Source organism: Scyliorhinus canicula, chromosome 3 (genome assembly GCF_902713615.1).
Source record: "Scyliorhinus canicula chromosome 3, sScyCan1.1, whole genome shotgun sequence".
Classification (NCBI taxonomy): domain Eukaryota; kingdom Metazoa; phylum Chordata; class Chondrichthyes; order Carcharhiniformes; family Scyliorhinidae; genus Scyliorhinus; species Scyliorhinus canicula.
The window spans coordinates 125,740,915-125,762,925 of record NC_052148.1 but is presented as its reverse complement, the minus strand read 5'-3'; the positions used below and the strand labels follow the sequence as shown (position 1 = coordinate 125,762,925).

Sequence of the window (22,011 nt, the reverse complement as noted above, 5' to 3'; positions counted from 1 at the left end):
TTTGCGTCCAAGCCTGAGTGGAACACCTGTCCCACCCACCCCCTTCTCAGGCGCACCTGGTCTACTACTCTCAAGTGAGTCTCCTGCAACATTGCCACATCCGCCTGCAGTCCCTTTAGGTGTGAAAAAACCCTTGATCTCTTGACCGGTCCGTTCAGCCCCCTCACATTCCAAGTAATCAACCGGGTCGCGGAGCGACCCGTCCCTTTCCCCTGTCTATTAGCCATGTTCTGTCCCCTGTTCGCCCCGGGTCGACCCTCCCCTTCTGACCCGTTCCCCATGGCGATGGCCCCCCCACTGAGTTGCTTCTTCAATGTAAATGTTGTGCTGAGATGAAAGTAACAACTGAATCCATTTTCTTTGGCCTGAATTATTCACCTGTCAGGTGTGTGCACACGGCAAGCCCGGAAGCCGCCGTGAAATAAACTTCCAGCTGCGATTGGCCCCGGAGCATGCTTTCACGCTAGCTGGCCAATTCTTCTTTAAATTCATTTTTTACGGGATGTGGGCTATGCTGGTGGGCAAGCATTTGTTGCCCATCTCTAATTGACCCCGAGAAGGTGATGGTGAGCTGCCATCTGGACCCGCTGCAGTCCCTGAGATGTAGGTGCATCCACTGTGCTAATAAGGAGGAAGTTCCAGGATTTTGACCCAGCAACAGTGAAGGAACTGTGATATATTTCCAAACCAGTATTGTAAGTGACTTGGGTGGTGTTCCCATCTATCTGATGCCCTGTCCTAGATGGTAATGGTCCTGGGTTTAGAAGGTTCTGCCTAAAGAACCTTGGTGAGTTCCTGCATCATGTAGATGGTACACATGACAGACACTGTTCACATTGTGGAGGGATTGAATGTTAGCGGAAGGGGTGCCAATCAAGCGGGCTGATTTGTCCTGGATGGTATTGAGCTTCTTAAGTGTTGTTGGAGAGAAAATGGTGAGTATGACATTGCATTCCTGACTTGTGCCATGTAGGTGGTGGACAGGCTTTGGGGGGTCAGGAGGAAAGTTACTCACCACAGGATTCCTGACCTGCTCTTGTAGCCACAGTATTTATATGGTTTGTGGTTAATGATAACCCCCAGGATTCTGATAGTGGGGGGGGTTCATCCACTCGGCACTTCTGGCTGAAGATTGTCGCGAATGCCTCAGCCTTGTCGTTTGCACAGATATGCGGGCTCCTCCATCATTGAGACTGGCGATATTTGTGGATCCCCCTCCTTCAGTGAGTTATTTAATTGTCCACCACCATTCACGGCTGGATGTGGTTGGACTGCAGAGCTTAGATCTGATCCATTGGGTGTGGGATCGCTTAGCTTTGCCTATCACTTACTGCTTATGTTGTTTGGTATGCATGTCCTGTGTTGTAGCTTCACCAGGTTGACACCTCATATTTAGGTATGCCTGTTGTTTCCCCTGGCATGCTCTCCTGCACACTTCATTGAACCAGGGTTGACCCCCTGGCTTGGTGGTAATGGTAGAGTGGGGGATATGCCAGGCCATGAGGTTGCAGATTGTAGTTGAGTACAATTCTGCTGCTGATGATGATTCACAGCACCTCATGGATGCCCAGTCTTGAGTTGCTAGACCTGTTTTGACTCTATCCCATTTAGCACAGTGGTAGTGCCACACAACACAATGGAGGGTGTCCTCAATGTGAAGATGGAACTTTGTTTCCACAAGCACTGTGCGGTGGTCACTTCTACCGACATTATCAGCACTGGGGCAGCACGGCAGCACTGTGGCTTCACGCACCAGGGACCCAGGTTCGATTCCTGGCTGGGTCACTGTCTGTGTGGAGTCTGCATGTTCTCCCTGTGTCTGCGTGGGGTTCATCCGGGCTGCTCCAGTTTCCTCCCACAGTCCAAAGACGTGCAGGTTAGGTGGATTGGCCATGATAAATTATCTTTAGTGTCCAAAAAGGTTAGGAGGGATTATTGGGTTACTGGGATAGGGTGGAAGTGAGGGCTTATGTGGGTTGGTGCAGTCTCGACGGGCTGAATGGCCTCCATCTGCACTGTATACTGTATGTTCTATCATGGATAGGTACATCTGCAGCAGGCAGGTTGGTGAGAATAAGGTTGAGTGTGTTTTTCCCTCTTGTTGCTTCCTTCACCACCAGTTGCAGTTCCTGTCTAGCAGCTATGTCCTTTAGGACCTGGCCAGCTCAGTCAGTCGTGGTGCTACCAAGCCACTCTTGGTGATGGATATTGAAATTCCCCACCCAGAGCACGCTTTGCACCCTTGCCACCTTCAGTGCTTCCTCCAAGTGATGTTCAACATGGAGGAGTACTAATTCATCAGCTGGAGATTTCCTTGCCCATGTTTGACATGGTTGGGGGCAGTTTTGTGTGGCAGGATTGGACTGGTAGAGAACCTTTGTTTACCAGATGTTTAGTCTGGGGCCCATTCTCTCATCTGCCTTGGTGAATACGTAAACAATGGTTTGTAGCTCGGCCTTTGAGTGTGCGCACACACAGGCGTTGTCTGCAGACAGCAATTCAATGACAGAGTTTGGGGTGGTCTTGGTTCTGGCCTGGAGGCGTCAGTGTTTCAACAGTTTCCGGCTTGTCCAGTAGGTTAACTCCACTCCAGTGGGCAGCTTCAGGGTGACAGGGTGGAGTGTTGCTGCAAGGAAGCTGGAGAAGACACAGTCCTGTTTGATCCCAGTTTGCACACGCGCTGGGTCAACCTTCGACGAGAAATACATGTGGCAATGTTGGATATTTTCCACTCTCACAATAGCCAGCATTGTGGACTCCCCCTTGTTAGTATTACAACCGTGCCTCACTCACGTCAGCAAGATAATGTTTCCCACACAGCCAAGTGCTCTGACTTTGTCCACATGATTCTTTGCCATTTGCACGCTGCTGAAATTGATGTAAATGCACAATGGCCATTGACATTTCAAAGGAGACCAAAGCACACGGTTAGCAGAATTTAATAGTCATAGTAATGGTTGGGACCCACTAACTAGAGAGCAGATAGCAACAATGCCATGGCCATTTCCGGGGGCACCAATGGGATTAAATCCTGAATCAGGTAGTCTGTTGCATGTCTTCTGGATTGCCAGGTCCCACAGAGCAAATATCCCGCCTCTGAGAGCATCCAGCCAATCAGAGACCAGAAACTCATCAGGTCTTGCAGCACCATCAGGAGTGGTGATCAGTGCCAGAATTGTGATCAGCCTGAGGAGAAGAATGGCCACTGGAACCTCAGAACACAGGTCAAGCAGGCCCCAACAAGGGGCCACTCTATTATTGATAGGCGTAGTGTATAGACTTTCAAATATTAGCTAGACTGTAAGAAAGGGTATAAGTCAACAAATAATAGGAGCATGTGAAAAGAATGCAGAAGTAATTATGGATGACTTTAATCTTCATGTTGATTGGGTTAACAAAATTAGAAAGTGTAGTTGCGACAATGAATTCATAGGTTGCATTAGGGTCAGTTTCCTACACCAACCAGGGAACTAGCTATTTTGGATCTGATAATGAGTAATGAGGCAATTTTAATAAATGACCTCAGAGTAAAAGATTCCCTCAGAAGTAGTGATCTTAACATGACAGTTTAATATTCACTTTGACAGTGAGTAAGTTGAGTCGGAAACAGCTGTGATTAACTAACTTAAATAAAGGGAACTACAATGATATGAGGACAGATTCAGCAAAGTGGACTGGGTGGGTAGATTAGCAGGAAAGACAGTAAACAAGCAGTGGCAGATTGAACAAAGTTATCCTCCTGACTGTCTGCAATGCCCCGACTTTTGGAATTATAAAGAGTCTTACTTAGCCGACCACACCAGACTTCAAACCTTTTGACGAGCTGGTTGCATTGGTAGCTGAACAGCATGAATATAAATATTCCGTTATCATGCAGCGGTTTAATATGGCAATGTGGATTCCAGGTCAATCAGTCATTAACTTTTTGACCCGCCTCAGGCAACTGGCATTGCAAGTTAATGCCATCCTCTCCCAAATGTTGACGGATAGGCTGGTTGGTTTGTGGGATAAACAACACGGCCATTCAGAGGAAGCTGTTGGCAGGCCCATCTTAGATTATCAATGGGCCATCGAGTTGTCACTGTCCTGTGAGCATGCACAGAAAGGTGTGCAGGAGCTGCAGTGGTCCATAGACTATTGCATCCATAGTTTGCACACACACACACACACACCCACCCCCCCGCCCGCTGTTCCGAACTCCCACTGCAACACGGGGCAATGCCGGTTGGATCCAATCAGCTCCCAAATTGCAACCCCATAGGCAATTCCACAGCTGGACTAAGGATGCAGGAGCCACTGAAGACCTACGGGGTACCTCCCTCAAGGACGAAGGGGAGAGCCGACAGCATTGCCAAATGTGTGGTCAGAGGACATGTAATGGACAGAGCCACCAAATTTGGTGCAGAGAATGCTGTCCAAAGCAGCTGCTGAGATCGCCATCAGTCAGGGCCTTGGATGTGACACCCCCCCCCCCCCCCCCCCCCCCCCCCCCGGGCCCGGATGAGGAGGACTGTTTGTTGCAGCTGAACTACGTCACAGCCCTGACGGTAGTGCTGATCCAGATCACATTATAAGTACATAGCCATCCCATAGTGATGGAAATGGACACTAGAGTTGCTATCTCCATCATGGACCATCAGGCCTTGTGACAACTTCGCACAAGCATCATACTGCTGAAGTTGTGCAACACCAAGGTGAGGTTGGTGACCTATAACAACGGGCCATTGAGGATAGTGGAGCCCAATGTAACTCCGTTAACACACAGGCACCAGTCGGTCCATCTTTCCTTGGTTGTGTTACACAGGCCGTGGACCAATTTGCTGGGGTGTGATTGGTTGCGAGTCCTCCGTTTCAACTGGCAACAGGGTTGTTGAGTGGGCATTGGGAATCTATATGACGTATTGGGCAAATATCCCAAAGTGTTCCAGGAGGGTCTGGACATTTTAAAAAAAGGCCAAGGCCCATATCTATGTGGATCCTGATGCTCAGCCCCGGTTCTTTAGGATGAGACCTACCCCCTATGCATTGTTTACCAAGGTTCACATGGAGCTACAGCGCCTGAAGGATCTGGGGATTATATGCCCCATACAGTTTGTGATATCAGCCGTGCCCATGGTGTCGGTGATGAAGCCCGACAAATCTGTCTGACTCTGCAGAGATTACAAGCTCACAGTAAATAGAGATTCATGCCTGGACCAGTACCCGATGCCTTGAGTGGAAGATTTGTCCGCAAAACTAGCCAGAGGGTGTTCCTTTACGAAACTTGACATCAGCCACACTTATTTACAGGTGGAACTAAATCCAGCGCCCAGAAAATTTGCAATCATGAACACCCATGGAGGGTTATTTGAATACACCCATCTCCCCTTTGGGATCTCATATGCCCTGGTGATTTACAACATGTAATAGAAAGCATCCTGCAGGGTCTGCCGAAGTTGGCCATCAATGTTAATGGCGTGTTCATCATGGGCTCCACGGAAAAGGAGCGTATGGATAACCTGCCAAAAGTGCTCAAGCAGTTTTCCCAAATGGGCACCTGACTAATGAGGAGCAAGTGCGTGTTCCATGCTCGGGCGGTTGATGTACGTAATCTCAGGGTGCACAGGGATGGTCTAAACCAAGGAGAGCAACGTTTGCGCTATAAAAGGGACCCCACCCCCAAAAAGCACCACTGAACTCTGGTAATTTCTAGGCCTGGTAAATTATTATGGAAAGTTAATCGCCAACCTGTCCACCCTATTGGCTCCACTCCACACACCGTTGAAGAAAGACCAGAAGTAGTTCGAGGTGTCTCGCAAGACACACCATTCACCAGAGTAAAAGACAGTCTGTCACCCACACGGCTCCTCCCTCACCATGACCATTCAGCCGCTAATTCTAACATGTGATGCCTTCCTCTTAAGGCATTGGGGCGGTGCTCCCCACAGATGGGACGATGGCACGGAAAGCCCTATTGTTATTCCCTCAAGGTCTTGGCAGAATGATGATATTGCCGATAATCGAGAAGGAGAGCTTAGCGGTAATATATGGAGTCAAGAAGTTCCACCAATGTATTTACGGGAGGCACTTCTCTATTGCGACGGACCACAAGCCTCTGCTCGGTCTTTTTAGGGAAGTTAAAGGAATTCCATCCGTTGCAACAGCCTGAATTCAGAGTTGGCCGCTTCTACAAGCCGTGTATGAATATTTGTTTCAACACCGCCTGGGTACGCAGATTGCCCATGCCACACTCTCTGTCATCAACCATTGCTCATGAGTTCCCCATTCCCACCAATGGCGGCAGAAGTGATTGCAACTCTTAATTTTATGGATACCTTGCCAGTGACAGCTACTCAGGTGCAAGCATGAACGAGGCAGGTTCCAAGACCAAAACAGTTCCACATGCTTTTGAGCTGCAGAATGCAGGGGCCTCTCCTGTAGTCCGACATCTTTTGCCCAGAAGCTCTCAGCTTGGAGGACAGTGTCATATTATGGGGTGGATTGTCATCCCACCACAGGGTCAGGAAACCCTGCTGAAGAACCTATACAGTGGTCACTCGGGTGCCTTTAAGATGAAGCTGCTGACCTATAGTTATGTCTGGTGGCCCGGCATCGATGGGGACATTGAGAGCTGATTGGTGTGCCAAGAGCATCAGAAGCTCCCGCCGGCAGCCTCCCTTCATCCATGGGAATGGTCGGGATACCCATGGGTGCGACTGCATGCAGACTTTGCAGAGCCTATCATGGGGTCCACGTTCCTGATCCTCGTGGACACCCACTCGAAGTGGCTTCACGTATACAAGATGACCTCGACGACGTCCACAACCAGTGCAGGAAAGCTCAGGTGCTCATTCAGATCCCCTGGGATTCCTGATGATGGACAATGGGACACCCTTCACAAGTGATGAGTTCACCATGTTTACAAAAAGAAACAGCAGCCAGCATCTTAGAAACACCCCGTAACACCCCTTATCTAACAGCCTAGCAGAAAGAGTGGGCCAGACTTTTAAAAGGGGCATAAAGAGGCAAGCCATAGGCTCCATGGACACAGGACTAGCATGGTTCCTTTTTAACTCCACACATGACAATGGGGGTAGAGATACGGATGGGCAGAAGGTTTCAGACCTGGTTGAGCCTCACGTTCCAAACCTCGGCAGGAAAGTAGAGGTGCAGCAGAAGGTACAGAAGTAGCATGACTGGCGGCACTTTCACTCAGGGGATGTGTTTTATGCCCGTAACTTTGGCTCCCAGGTGTCATGCTGGAGAGTACAGGACCAGACTTCTATAAAGTTAGAATTCAGGGAGAGTTCAGTGAAAACAGTTGGACACTTCAAGAAGTGGGACCCCGCACTACACAATGCCAACCGGCCGCATTGATGTCCCCTCCATGCTGAGAACTGCCTCTCAGGGAGCCTAGCCATCATTTTCCCAGCACCCAACCCAGCAGGAGGAAGATGTCTTGGAAATGGACACAGAAGTATCCATACAGATGGACGACTTTGCGTCCGGGTCCGAGATCTCCGTGATAACACTTCGGAAGTTGCCAGAAAAAGGCGATCGATGAACCGATAACGCCCGCCTGACTCAGAATCACTGCAAGCTGCAGCACCGCCTCGGATGAAGCCACGCAGAAGGCCCCCACATTGACGGCTGAAGGGGAGCTTTGGGACTTAGGGGGGAAGGGTGGCATAACCCCCACGAGGACCTCGGGGAAACCATTATCAATCCTTGTTCCACTACCGCTGGCTTCATCAAGTTACTAAAGGCCACAATCCCAACGGTTTCAGCGAGCACTGCTGGGACACGACTTAACAGCCAATTGGCTGCTGTATTCCTGGAGGAACAGCCGGCAGTGTTACATTAATGCCAGTTAAAACAGAGACACCGGTGCAGCGTAAAATTCCAAACTGTACACATGTCAATGCACTTTTAATAAAGTTCACTTATTCAGAATTTAACAACAGTAAGCCATTTTGCAGATAAATTTTGAGCCTTGTTTGCTCTTTTTCTAGAGAATAACACTGCCAGATTTAGAATTTTAAGTGATAGGGCTGGGCCCAAAGCAAAGCTGTAAAGAGTTGAACCATAAACTGAGAGACACAGGACGGGATTCTCCGTGGTCCGAAGCTAAAATCGGGAAAGGTGATTGGGTGGAGAATCAAAAACCCGTGAAGCCAATATCGTGGCGGGCACAGGACACACACCACACTGCAATGCTCCGGCGCCACGACAGTGGCATCAATGCGTTCTATCCGCTTGTACAGTAAACATTGTTTGCATATCATTAGCGGGCCTGTTCAGGTATTCTCCATGGCCTCCACGATGCTCTGCCTCCACCAGGGGAATTACCGACAGTGAGTTTCACTTGGGGTTTAAAAATTGTGAAACAGGCGCCGTGGCTGATGAGAGAGAGAGAAGGTAGGAAACAAGGGGCTGGATTCTCCACTCCCGATGCCAAAATCACGCTTGGCAACAGAATCCATTTGGTGGCAAAATTGGGAGCAGCGCCAATTTTTGAATTCTCCGCCCCCTGAGCCGGTTATCCACGGCCTCAGAACATTGCCTGAGGCCTGCTCGTGGTGCTCCGTCTCCGACCGGCCGAATTCCCCACGGCATTGGACTCTCATGGTCTCATCCATTTGGGAACCTCGCATGGCAGCTGCGGACTCAGTCCAGGGCCACCACAGTCGGGGGTGGGCCGATCAGCGGGCGGGGGGGGGGCTTCATTCGGGCTGGGAGCACTGTGGATGGGTGGTCCAGGGAGCACGAGGGGCCGATTGGCGACACTAATTTGGCGGTCCAGGTCCCGCGTCCACCATGGAGCACGGCGTGGCCGCTGCAGGTTGCTGCCGTGTGCATGCGCGGCCTCTGAACTGGAGGTGCTGGGGGCCGTATCGACAGCTGGTGCTGCGAGCTCTAAGCTGCCTCCCTGCTAACCCCCAGCAAAATGGGCAATTGGTGGCTTTTTACGCCAGTTTTCCAGGGTTCAATGCTCGTGGTCATGGAGCACAGGGAGTGGACCACCTCCCTCTGGGACTGTGTTACATCATGCTGCCACTGTGCCACTACCTTCTGGATCTGTGCCACATCAGGCAGGAACTGCGCCACCTCCATCTGGTTCTGTGCCACATCAGCCAGCACCTGGGCAATGCCACCGACGCCCTCAGCTATGGCCCGCTGTGCCTGCGCCATGCTGAGAAGTACCACTGCAATGTCCAGGTGGCCCTCGCACATGGGGCTTGTTTAGCACAGGGCTAAATCGCTGGCTTTTAAAGCAAACCAAGGCAGGCCAGCAGCACGGTTCAATTCCCGGACCAGCCTCCCCGAACAGGCGCTGGAATGTGGCGACTAGGGGCTTTTCACAGTAACTTCATTTGAAGTCTACTTATGACAATAAGCGATTTTCATTTCATTCACATGGCTGCCTGTGAAAGGACAGCCCTATCCTGGGTCTCAGCCACCACCCGCACAGAATGCCCCACGCCTTGGATATGGCCAAAACGTTCACCCCCTCTCCCCCTAGGCCTCCACCATGGACACCACCCGTGAGGTGTTGGCCTTTGTGGAAAGCTGGCTGGCACCATCTCCTGCTCCTGCAGGCACTGGATGGTTCCCGACACCCCGTCATGTAGTCCCTGGTTCTGCGACTGCATATCTCCACTAGAGATGAGACCGCCGTTTCCAGAAGCCCGAAACCCAACCAACGGCAGCTAGTCCCTGGCTTCGGGCCACTCTCCAACCATCCATCCCCTCGGGAGTGGTGTGCACTAGATAGTGCCTCAGGAGCCTCTTACTAAATTGTCCAACCAAGGTGAGCGTCTCTGGGGCGGTGTTGGAGAAAGTTGTGACGGAAAGTTAGTGTCATCCCCGGACTGGTGTCTCCGGCTGTGGGGCCGAGGGCTCCAGTCCGTGTCTGTGTCGCCCTCCTCCTCACTGCTCTCCTCCTGGAGTTGGAGTTGGGTCGGGGGCTGCGGCAGGGGGCAATACAAGCGCCCGCCTCATCAGCAAGTGATCCTGCAAGCCACAAGAATTGACCCATGATCGGACCGTGGGTTGGGGGTGGCAGAGTGGCTAGCACCGCTGCTTTGTGGCCTTGAGGATCCGGGTTCGATCATGGCCCCGGGTCACTGTCCGTGTGGAATTTGCACATTCTCCCGTTTCTCCGTCGGTCTCAGTCCCACAGCCCAAAGTTCTGCAAGTAGGTGGATTGGCCACGCTAAATGGCCTCTTAATTATAAAAACAGAATTAGGTACTTTAAATTTATAAAAAAAATAAATTACTGGATCATGGTTAGGGAATGGTGAGTGGAGATGGAGGGGCTGTGGGGATGGTACGGGTGTGGGGGGGAGGGTTTGGTTGGTGATGGGTTGGGGTGGTGGGTTGAGGGGCTGTGGGGGTGATGGGGGTGGTACGGGTGTGGGGGGAATGTTTAGTTGGTGATGGGTTGGGGTGGTGGGTGGAGATGGAGGGGCAGTGGGAGTGATGGGGTTGGTACGTGTGTGGAGGGGGTGGGTTTGGTTGGTGATGGCTTGTGGTGGTGGGTGGAGATGGAGGGGCAGTGGGGATGATGGGGGTGGTATGTTTGGGGGGTTGATGGGGTGGGGTGGTGGGTGAAGGGGGGCTGTGGGGATGATGGGGTGGTACGGGTGTGTGGGGGGGGTTGGTTGGTGATGGGGTAGGGTGGTGGGTGGAGATGGAGGGGCTGTGGGGGTGATGGGGGTGGTACGGGTGTGTGGGGGGGTGTTGGTTGGTGATGGGTTGGGGTGGTGGGTGGAGATGGACGGGCTGTGGGGATGATGGGCGTGGGGGGTGGTGTGGGGTGGGGTGGTAACATGCGTGCCATGGGTAACGCTTATATGCGGCTGCAGCTTGTCACCTCTCAAGTGTCAATCCGGGATCTGGCGAATCAGATACCATTTTCCATTGGAATCAGTCGTATTGCAGTGCTAGTCCTTTAACTGTACTGGATTGGTCTGGGAAGGGCGCCAATTTTCCTGTCGTAGAACACCACTGATTCAGTCCCGACATCAGCACATAGGGCACGATTCTCCCAAACAGGGAGAAATCGTAAGGCTGGCGTCAAAAACGGGCGGGTTTGACGCCAGCCTCTCCCCCCCCCCCCCCCCCCCCCACCGGGAACTGATTCTGGTCCCCGGTCGGGGCTAGCATGCCGCCGCCGTAAACTCCGGCATCGCGGGCTTAACGAATTTCGTTAAGCCCGCTTGCCAGAGTTTGCGACGGCTGACGCGTCACATGACGTCAGCCGCGCATGCGCGGATTGGAAGACTCCAACCCGCGCATGCGCGGATGACGTCATCGCGTAACCCGCGCATGCGCGGGCCGGGATGCCCCTCAGCCGCCCCGCGAATGGATACAGCGGGGCAGCGGAAGGACAAAGAGTACGCGGGAATCGGACCCGCTGCCCGCGATCGGTGCCCACCAATCGCGGGCCCATGGCACCCTTGGCACGGCCGTGGTACTGCCGTGCCAATCGGTGCCATGGTTGCCAAGATCCGAACTTTACTGCCGTTTTTACGAACGGCCAGACCAGGTGTGTTTGCCGTTCGTAAAAACGGCCGTAAAGGGCTTGGACTTCGGCCCATCGGCCAGCTGAGAATCGCTGCTCGCCGTAAAAAAACGGCGGCAGCGATTCGTGTCGGGCGTGGGGGGGGGGGGAGAATAGCGGGAGGGCGTCTGACTAGCGTGGCCGTAAAAATTTACGACCCCCGCTATTCTCCGCACCGTCGTGAGTGCGGAGAATTGCGCCCATAGTTTCTGACAGAGAATCCCGTCGACAAGCTCCAAGTATCATTCTTGACCTTGATCTCAAGATAAATGTGCTTATTTTGTCTCACTTGTTTGATGGTTGGGGAGGGGAGTGAGAAAAATGGTTTTGACTTGTATCAAGCCAAACTACCATCACGGTTGCGCCCTGTGTCCTGGATTTAACCACACCTTCTGGCAAGCCACTCATGTACTGATATTAAGTTATGCAAAGTGGACCTCTCCCCTCCAAACCCGACTTCAGAGGGAAAGAATTACAAGAAAAATGTAGAGGGTCTCTATTAACCAACACAATTTTGTTAATAGAACTGCTTGTATATTCCCTGTCAAAAAAACAACTACATGTTGAATAGAATCACAAAAATACAGAATAAATGGTGTCATTTCCTCCAGCTTGTGTTTGCTGCAAGTTCACTGATAATGTTGACAGTGCTGCGTTCACCATGGCAACTGGATCTACCAGAGCCGCCACCAAAAAAGCAAGCGGCTTACTTCATTTTTAAACAGTGATGATTCTTGAATGTTACATAAATTTCTTAAATATGGACTTACTGCAAAAGCAACGATTTTAGTTTGTTAATGGAAAATCTGTACTCATCCACAAGAAACAACATTGAAATATCGCCTGAAGAAAATATAATAATAATAAACATTTTGCCATACAGTTGACTTTCTTAGGAGGAAATTAATTTCCTGCCATATATTTATTTTTAATTGAACATTCAGCTAAAAATTATGATTGTAAAAGGAATAATTTAATAAAATCAATAGTTTTGCTTACTATCTGTCTTTGAGCAGGCCAATACATTAATCATGAAGAGCACCCCGTTCCATCTAAACCGTGCCCTTCATCTAAGGTGTGGTGATCCTCAGGTTAAAACCAGTCAGCTCTCCCCCTCAAAGGGGAAAGCAACCTATGGTCATCTGGGGTGACTTTACCTTTACTTTACATCAAATATATACACTAATGCTATTTATGTGGGCTGGTTAGCTCAGTTAGCTCGAGGGCTCGGGTGTGGTTCTTCAAGGATATCGCCTGATCCCCACCTGACAGCAATATACAACCAACCCGAGTTCCATGGGTACAGTTTTGCCAGAAATTTCACACATCACAGAATCTCCTCAACTCAGTGTGGATGGCATAGGTCCAGCAGTTTTATCTTCAAGTAACTGAAACAGTTGCAGCAACAGTGTATTTGCTTATTCTGAGCTCCTGCCTTGCGTCTCTGTCTTCTTTGGCCTGCCTGTACTGCACCAATGTTGTCATCAACTTCTACAGGGCTCTGATAGCTCTCTCTCCTTTTATGTAGTTTCAACCATAAACTTTGCTTTCCAATTTCAGTTTTAGTTTCCTTCGCAACTGGAAGGATCTGTTTCCTTTATTCACTTTCCCTTTCCAATTACGGTTTCTTTCTCACTGACGTTTTGCCCGCAAATTCCATCACTATTGCAACTGAATGAATAATAACTTATTGTCACAAACAGGCTTACATTAACACTGCAATGAAGTTACTGTGAAAATCTCCTAGCCCCTTCCGTGCCAGCCACTGTAACATTCCGGCGCCTGTTCGGGTACACAGAGGAAGAATTCAGAATGTCCAAATGACCTAACGGCACGTCTTTTGGGACTTGTGGGAGGAAAGCGGGGCACCCGAAGGAAACCCACGCAGACACAGGAAGAATGTGCAGACAGTGACCCAAGCCAGGAATCGAACCTGTGTTCCCCTGTCCTGTGTCCATCTCTTAAAACCTGGGACACTGGCGCTGTGAAGCAACAGTGCTAATCACTGTGCTATCGCCGTTCATTACAGAAGGTGTAAATGAGGACTGGAAGATGGTGAATATTATCCCAATGTTTGTAAAGGTATAGAGATGGGAACCTAAAAATTACAGATCAGTTTGCCTAATTTCAGTAGCAGGGAAAATGTTTTGAGAATTCTGACAAAATGTCTTTGATATTCATCAGATCAGTGGGGAGCCATCAAGAATACTGGGCGGGATTCTCCGACCCCCCCACCAGGTCGAAGAATTGGCGGGAGGGGCGGCGTGAATCCCGCCACTGCCGGCTGCCGAATTCTCCGGCGCCGGCTATTTGGCGGGGGCGGGAATCGCGCCAGTCAGGAGCCACTGGCAGCACCCCCCCCCCCCTCCGGCTGGCGATGGGCCGAGTGGCAGCCCGTTATCGGCGGGTTCCGCCGACATATGTTAGGAGAGGTACTTACCGGCAGGACCTGGCTCTGCAGGCGGCCTCGGGGGGGGGGGGGGGGGGGGGGGGGGGGGGGGGGGGGGGATCTGGCCCTGGGGGGTGCCCCATGGTGGCCTGGCCCATGATCGGAGCCCTCCAATCCGCGGGCGGGCTTGTGCCATGGGGGCATTCTATTCCTCCGCGCCAGCCACTGTAACGGTCCACAATAGCCGGGGCAGAGATGAAACCCCTGCACATGCACTGGGATGATGCCAGCACACGCTGGCGCTCCCACGCATGCGCCAACCCGCGCCGGCCGGTGGAGGCCCTTCGGCCCGGTTAGCATGGCACCAAGCCCCTTTCACGCCAGCTGGTGTGGCGCAAAGCACTCTGGAGCCGGCCTAGCCCCTGAAGGTGCGGAGGCTTCCATTCCTTCGCGCTGGAGTTGCCCGCCCCTCCGGATTCCGAAGAATCCTGCCAATCTGTCAAAAATAATCAGCAAAAATTCAAATGCATCACAAATCTATTGAATTATTTGGGAGGCAATTAACTTTGGTTGATAAAGACAATAAACTGATTGAAGTTTTAGAAGACATGTATATTTAAATGGACTACAGGATCTCTGGATGCTTCAGCCATGGCTCAGTGCTAGCTCACACTTTTATCTCTGAGTCATGGTAATAAGTTCAAGATCTACTCCAGAGATTTGAGCACCTACTCTAAACTGGCACTTCTATGAAGTGCTGAAGGAGTGTGGTACTGTTTGAGGTGCTGTTTTTTAGCTGAGATGCTGCATTATTCTGACAGGATGCCAGGACTCTTTCTTTCAAGCAGTCTAAAAAGATTTCTCTTTCTCAAAATGGAGAATCCAAGACATCTCTGTACAGCAAGTATTCCTGATTGCTAACTTTTAAAAAATGGATTGGGACCGGAGATGGTTTTGTTGTTTGAGTGGAAATAAAGATAGCAGTTAAGGGTTATTGTGTCACTGTATTGATTAGCATTGTTTAAGGGATAATTGTAAGCTATTTTCTCATGTGATGTTAAAGACATTTTAATGCTGTGTTCCTAATAAAGTTTGTTTTAATATACCATGGGCTAGATTCTCCATTTTGGAGACGAAGTCCCCCGCCGACATGAAATCTGTGGTCTTTAATGCCATGAAAACTGGTGTAAAATGGCCACCGATTCCCCGTTTTGATGGGGGGCTAGCAGGGAGGCAGCGTCAAGTTCGCAGCTCTAGCTGCCGATATGGCCCTCAGCATTTCCACTTCCGAGGCCGCACATGCGCACGGTGGCGGCCTACACTCTAGTGGCAGGATGGAAAAGGATCACCCTTATACTGATCTGACTCCACAAATTGTGAAAAATTATAGTAAAAGGAGGTCAGACTGGACTTGCAATTTTTGACACTGTTTTAAAAGCAACTCCACTTTTGTTCCATATCAATCGTCCCAGAGTTTTTTAAACTGATCTGAAAACTCACTGACTTAAGTGTTCACCATTGACAATGCGCCATATAATTTCCGGGGCTTGCTGATAACCTCGTAAAGCTCAACAGGAGTTCACTCAGCAGTACACAATGTCAAATACTGCCTTCGTAGCACTTACTGTGTGAAAATTGAAACCCACCAAAATTACAGTTTATGTCAGCACTGCAGGACTTGTATGAATTTAAAACACAATTAAAATAAAATTGAAGAGCGCTGCAACACTACTGTGAATTCCAATAAGGGATGATATCTGTACAAAAGACAATAGTATTGGCAAGTGCCTTCAGCCAAAAGTGCCAAGTCGGTAAATCTACTTGGACTTTCCCCAGGGTTCCTATCACCGTTGATGTCAGCATTCAGCCTTTCCATTCACTCCATGTGACATTAAAAAGTGCCTGAATAAATAACACAGCAAAGGCTAGGGCCCAAATTAATATTCTGGCCAGAATGTGGATACCAGAACTAGATTTCCCTCCCACAGCTGTAAGTTTGTATGTTGTGTCATAAAGGGGTCGAGAGGCTTTTATGGTTGAACAATAACTGCTTAGTAGTAACATATAACTATAAACATATAGGGCTGGATTCTCCATTTCTCCAGCAGCCCAGGGATTTCCCGATGACGTGAGGCTGCCCACAATGGGAAACACCATTGGCCAGCTGGCGAGATGGAGAATTCCGGAGGTGCGGGATCTGGTGCGGCGGGACGGAGAATCCCGCCCATAATATAGGATACAGTCCTGACTAAGTGCTATCTCCATGTTGACTCACTGCTATGCTCTACTCCTCCCATGTGACTCTCTACATTATAATCTAAGTGGCATCGTTTCCCCTGTCACACATTTTCCCTTAGTTTCAAACACCCTAATACTACACCTCTACCCGAGTCTTTACTCAGATGTATCTCCAGTAATAGTTACATGCTAACGCTTCTCTCCCCCGGTCTCTGACTGTACAGATTCAGATGATATGGAGGTGGACATAGAACATACAGTGCAGAAGGAGGACATATGGCCCATCGAGTCTGCACCGACCCACTTAAGTCCTCACTTCCACCCTATGCCACTAACCCAATAACCCCTCCTAACCTTTTTGGACCATCACCTCTAGTTAACCAGTCTGATACTTTGACCATCTCACCAAAACCAGAACTCCCTGCAAACTCGCCACTGACTATACTCCTGGATGAGTGGGACTCCAGCAGGGCCAACGTTTGCTTCTCATAAGCAGTCAGGACTTCAATGATGGGTATACCCCACCTGTACAGGATCACAAATTTCAAACTATCATATGGTATGCATCCAATCCATTTATCGACTAGTGCTTGCCAACCTGGAGCGAATGTTCATGCATCATAAGGTGATCCTGCCAACCACCGTCAGCTAATTAGACCATTGCTTGACATGCACAATGGCTGTGGCCTTGTAGAATTGTGCTACTTTTCATGAGGAGCTAACCGTAACTACTTCCTGCATTTGCTAATGAGGCCTGTGTCACACTAGATAGAGCAAGATTGCTCATACTGATGTCGTACACACCCCCTGGCCGACCTCATGAGGGCACTGAGCCTTTGGTTGCATTGGAACCATGTCCTTCTCACCACATCAACACTGTTGACCTTATCGGCCACTGTGCAGCACAAGTCTGGCTGGGTTTCCTTCTCTTGCCAATGCTTTACATGAGCTGCACACAGGAGGGAACCGAGGATGGCCTTATTGAATCTGGGGGCAGCTTTTCCCCTTCTAGAATTGCTCTGATGGCACAAACATTCATTCCTGCACAGATGTCATCAGTGTACAAATAAGGGTGTTCTGCGATGGCAGGTCAAGACGGTGCCAACTTCCAGCTGTGGAACATGATGTCGGCGCCTGACCATATCATTCAGCTCAGGATACGACCAGTTGATATTATTCAGTGACCCTGCAAGCAAACAGAAAATAGAAGTGATGGCAGGTCTGTGCTCAAAGAGATCTACATGATTTATGTCTTCGCACTGCTGAAGACAAGAACTTGAGTACAAGCACTCCATTGTTGGAAGTGCCATTCTTTTGATGAGATGTTAAGTGGAGGTTCCAGCTGTCCTCTAAGTGGAAGTAAAATGTACCATCCTACTATTTGAATAATACAGGGAGTGCTCTCAGTTCCTGTCCAATATTTGCCCTTCAAAGAAAATTACCAACACAGATTAGCTGGCTATTAAACACTGCTGTTTGTGGAACCTTGCCAATTTCCTGCTGTGCTTGCCAACATTGCAACACTTCTAAAGTACTTCAATGACTGTGAAGTACCAGAGGTGGTGGCATAGTCAAGAGCGAGTTGCCCTGGGTCTCCGCAACATTAACTCCAGACACCGTTAAGTCTCATACCATCAGGTCAAACATAGGCAAGGAAGCCTCTTGTTTATTACCACCTATCTCACTCACCACTGCTCCACCCTCAACTCAGCTGATGAATCAGTACCCCTCTATGTTGAACACCACTTGGAAGAAGCATTGAGGGTGGCAAGGGTACAGAATGGACTCTCGGGGGGAAATTTCAATGTGCATCGCCAAGAGAGGCTCGATAGAACTACTATTGACCAAGCCTAAAAGGACATTGGATCTGCAGCAGGTATTGAGGGAAACCTACTTGAACTTGTCCTGACCAATCCAGCTGTCACCTGCATCTGTATGGGTAGGAGTGGCCACCACACAATTCTTGTAGAATTGAAGTCCCTCCATCATGTGTGGCACTACCACCATGCTAGGTGGGAGAGATTTCAAACATACCTAGCAACTCAAAATTGGGCATCCATGGGTCGCTGTGGGCCATCAGCAAAACTGTATTCAACCACAACCTTTAACCTCATGGCTCAGCATATCCCTCATTCTATCAAACAAGGGGATCAATCTTAGTCCAATGAAGATTGCAGGAGAGCATGCCAGGAGCAGCACCAGGCAGACGTAAAAATTAGGTGTCAACTTGATGAAGCTACAACACATGACTACTTGCGTGCCAAGTTGCGGAAACAGCAAGTGATAGACAGAGCTAAGTGATCCTACAGCAATATCTAAGCTCTGCAGTCCTGCCACATCCAGTCGGGAATGGTGGTGCACAATTAAACAATTCACAGGAAAAGGAGGTTCCACAAATATCCCCATCCTCAATGATGGAGGATCCCAGCTCATTACTGCACAAGACAAGACTAAAGCATTTTCAACTATCTTCAGCCAGAAGTGCCAAGTGGATGATCCATCTTGGTCTCTTTCTGAGGTCCCCAGCCTCACAGATGCCAGTCTTCAGCCAATTTGATTCACTTGACTTAGTATCAAGAAATGGCTGAAGGCATTGGATAATGCAAAGATTACGGGCACTGACAACATTCCAGCAATAGTACTGAACACTTCTTCTCCAGAACTAGCTGCACCACTAGCCAAACTGTTCCAGAACAGCTAAAGCATTGGCATCTACCAATATAGAATGCCTAGTAGATATGTCTTGCCCACAAAATGCAGGGGGAACCCAACTTCATGGTTTAATCGGGAGATTCGCTCCCTACTGAAGGCCAGGTCTGAGACGTTCAAGACAGGCGACCCGGACCTATACAAGAAATCTAGATACGACCTCCGCAAAGACATCAAGGATGCCAAGAGACAATACCAGGCTAAGCTAGAGTCACAGACTAACAACACAGACTCACATTGGTTGCGGCAAGGCTTAAACAACATAATCGGCTACAAAGCAAAGCCGAGTAGAATCTATTGCAGAAACACACCGCTCCGCGATAAACTCAATACATTCAATGCTCAGTTTGAATAGGAAACCAACAAACTGTTGTCAACTGCCCCAGCAGCCTCAAACACACCCATACCTACTGTCACAGCTTCTGAAGTCAGATCGGCCTTCTTGAATGTGAACCCTCAGAAAGCAATGGGTCCAGACGGAGTCCCTAGTCATGCACTCAGATCCTGCGCAGACCAACTGGCGGGTGTGTTCATGGACATCTTCAACCTCTCCCTACTCCGTTCCGAGGTCCCCACCTGCTTCAAGAAGACCACCATCATACCAAAGAAGAACCAGGCAACGTGCCTCAATGACTATCGTCCGGTGGCCTTAACATCTTTAATTATGAAATGCTTTGAGAGATTGGTCATGAGACATCAACCCAGAATGCCTTGATCCACTGCAATTCGCATACTGCTGCGACTGGTCCACAGCAGATGCTATCCCTCTGGGCCTACACTCATTGGTGGAGCAGCTCAACCACAAGGACCCCTATATCAGACTCCTATTCATTGACTACAGCTCCGCCTTCAACATCATAATCCCAGCCAGGCTCATAACCAAACTCCAAAACCTAGGACTCGGCTCCTCCCTCTGCAACTGGATCCTCGACTTTCTGGCCCACACACCACAATCAGTAAGGATAAACAACGACACCTCCTCTACGATAGTCCTCAATACCAGGGCCCTGCAAGGGTACACACTTAGCCCCCTACTCTACTCTCTACACAACTGTGTGACAAAATTTGGCTTGAACTCCACAACAGTGGCTATACTTCCTCAGGAAACTAAGGAAATCTTTCATCAACACCTCAGAAGAGAAAAAAGGCCTGCAAAAAGGCTGACTGTGAAATGTTAGGATTAGTAATTGTAAACTCAAAAATCATGACCTGACTCAGAAAAGTAATTTGAAAGAGAAATTAGATTCAAAAAAGCATGCAAGAAGAAAAGGAGACCCACAGACAAAATTACAAAAAAACTTTGGAAGGACCTTAAATGGGCAATCAGAGGCAAAGAGAGAATTTGAAATAAGAGCTGCAGATAATAAAATTGCAGCAAACCTCAGGCTGATCATCACAGAAGAAGGAACAAATTTGTGCTTACCATTCAGTCGCATTGACACAAAGCATGCCTAATCTATCCTACCATCAGTTGCCTCAAAGATCCAAATGAAAGAAAATTACCTTAGCATAATTGGCAGAAAAAATCAGGAAGAGACTAAATTGGTGCTGAGACTGGGTGGATGAACTCACACAGAACTGAATGTCAGCTGAGTGCCAGACAGCTGGAATGCTCCTCCGGTGCACTGTACTTGTATGGAAGCAGCTGCCCAAATCTTTTCCTCCCAGGCCATCTACATGCCCAGATGGAGTCCAACTTTGGAGGGAATGGGAACGCAGCTGTATGCATCTCATGCCTGCACCTGTGCACTGAGTTGCTGAGACTGAGGCTGCTCATCCTGGATATGAGAAATCACCCTTTGCTACCTAAATGAGGTGTCAACCTGCTGAGGTTACAATACAAGATTACGTGCATGATAATCAGCAAAGGCATCATGCTATGGCCAGAGTTAAGTGATCCCACAACTAATGGATTAAATCTAAGCTGAATGGTGGTGGACAATTAAACAATTAACTTTAGGAGAAATCCGCATAAACATCACCATTCTCAATGATGGGAGAGACCAGCACATCAGTGCAAAAGACTAGGTTGAAGCATTTGAAGCCATCTTCATTGGAGACCCTCAGGTGGTCGAAGCCAGGGCAGGGTGGCACCCTGGGACTCATCCTGGCACCTGGGCACTTTGGCACTTCCAGCCTGGCACACTGGCAGGGTGTTTGGGTGGCACTTCCAGGATGCCAGGAGCACTATCAGGGTGTTAGGCTGGCAATGCCAGAGTGCCCAGGTGCCAGGTTTGCAGTGACAGGGGTCAGGCCTGTGGTGCCTTGCCAAGTTGAGGAGGTTCCTGGGGGCTTCCCAAGATTGGGGGGAGAGGGTCAAAAAGGTGGGGGGAGGGCCTGAAAGGGGGTGGGGAAGATCAGGTCTGCCGGACAAAATGGCGCCCCGATCTGCAAGAAGCCTTCCCAAGTTCGCTAGCAGGCAATCCCTCTAAGTAAGGACTTGGTAGGGAGAAATTCCCCAAGTATAAAAAAAATGGCAAAGTGCCATTGGATAGTGGGATGTTTCTCAGCACTGCAGCTAATACCCCGCTAAACGCACCCGACAGCGGACTTTAGCTTAAGTCCACTGAATCAGGCCAACATTTCAGATTGATGACCTTTCATCAGACCTGGAAAATGTTCATGATATAACAGGCTTTCAGCAAGTACAAGAGGGATGTAAATGCATTGGAGGCGGTTCGGAGGAGATTTACTAGATTGATACCTGGAATGACTGAGTTGTCTTATGAGAAAAGGTTGGGAAGACTAGACTTGTTTCCACTCGGGTTTCGAAGAGTGAGTGATGACTTGATTGAAGTAGATAAGATCCTGAATGTTCTTGGCAAGGTGGAAGTTGAAAGATGTTTCCTCTTGTGAGTGCATTCAGAAGCAGGAGGCACAATTTAAAAATTAGGGGTTACCCGTATAGGATAGAGTTGAGGAGCAATTCTTTCTCTCAGAGAGTGTGTGACTTTGGAACTCTCTGCTTCAAGAGACGGTGGAGGCGGGGTCACTGAAATTTTAAAGGTGGAGGTAAATATCTTGCTGGGCCAGAGAATCAAAGGTTATCGGGGTCGATGGAGAAACACAAAGAGATCAGACTTGTTTATATTGAATGGCAGAGTAGGCTCGAGGGGCCGAATGGCTCCT

General features: G+C 49.4%; 1 protein-coding gene across 1 annotated transcript in view; it reads left to right on the top strand.

The window, feature by feature from the left end:
• The window catches only part of gabrb1 (gamma-aminobutyric acid type A receptor subunit beta1), a 434,746-nt gene that overhangs the window by 362,939 nt on the left and 49,796 nt on the right, over positions 1 to 22,011 (top strand). The gene's annotated exons all lie outside the window — the stretch shown is intronic.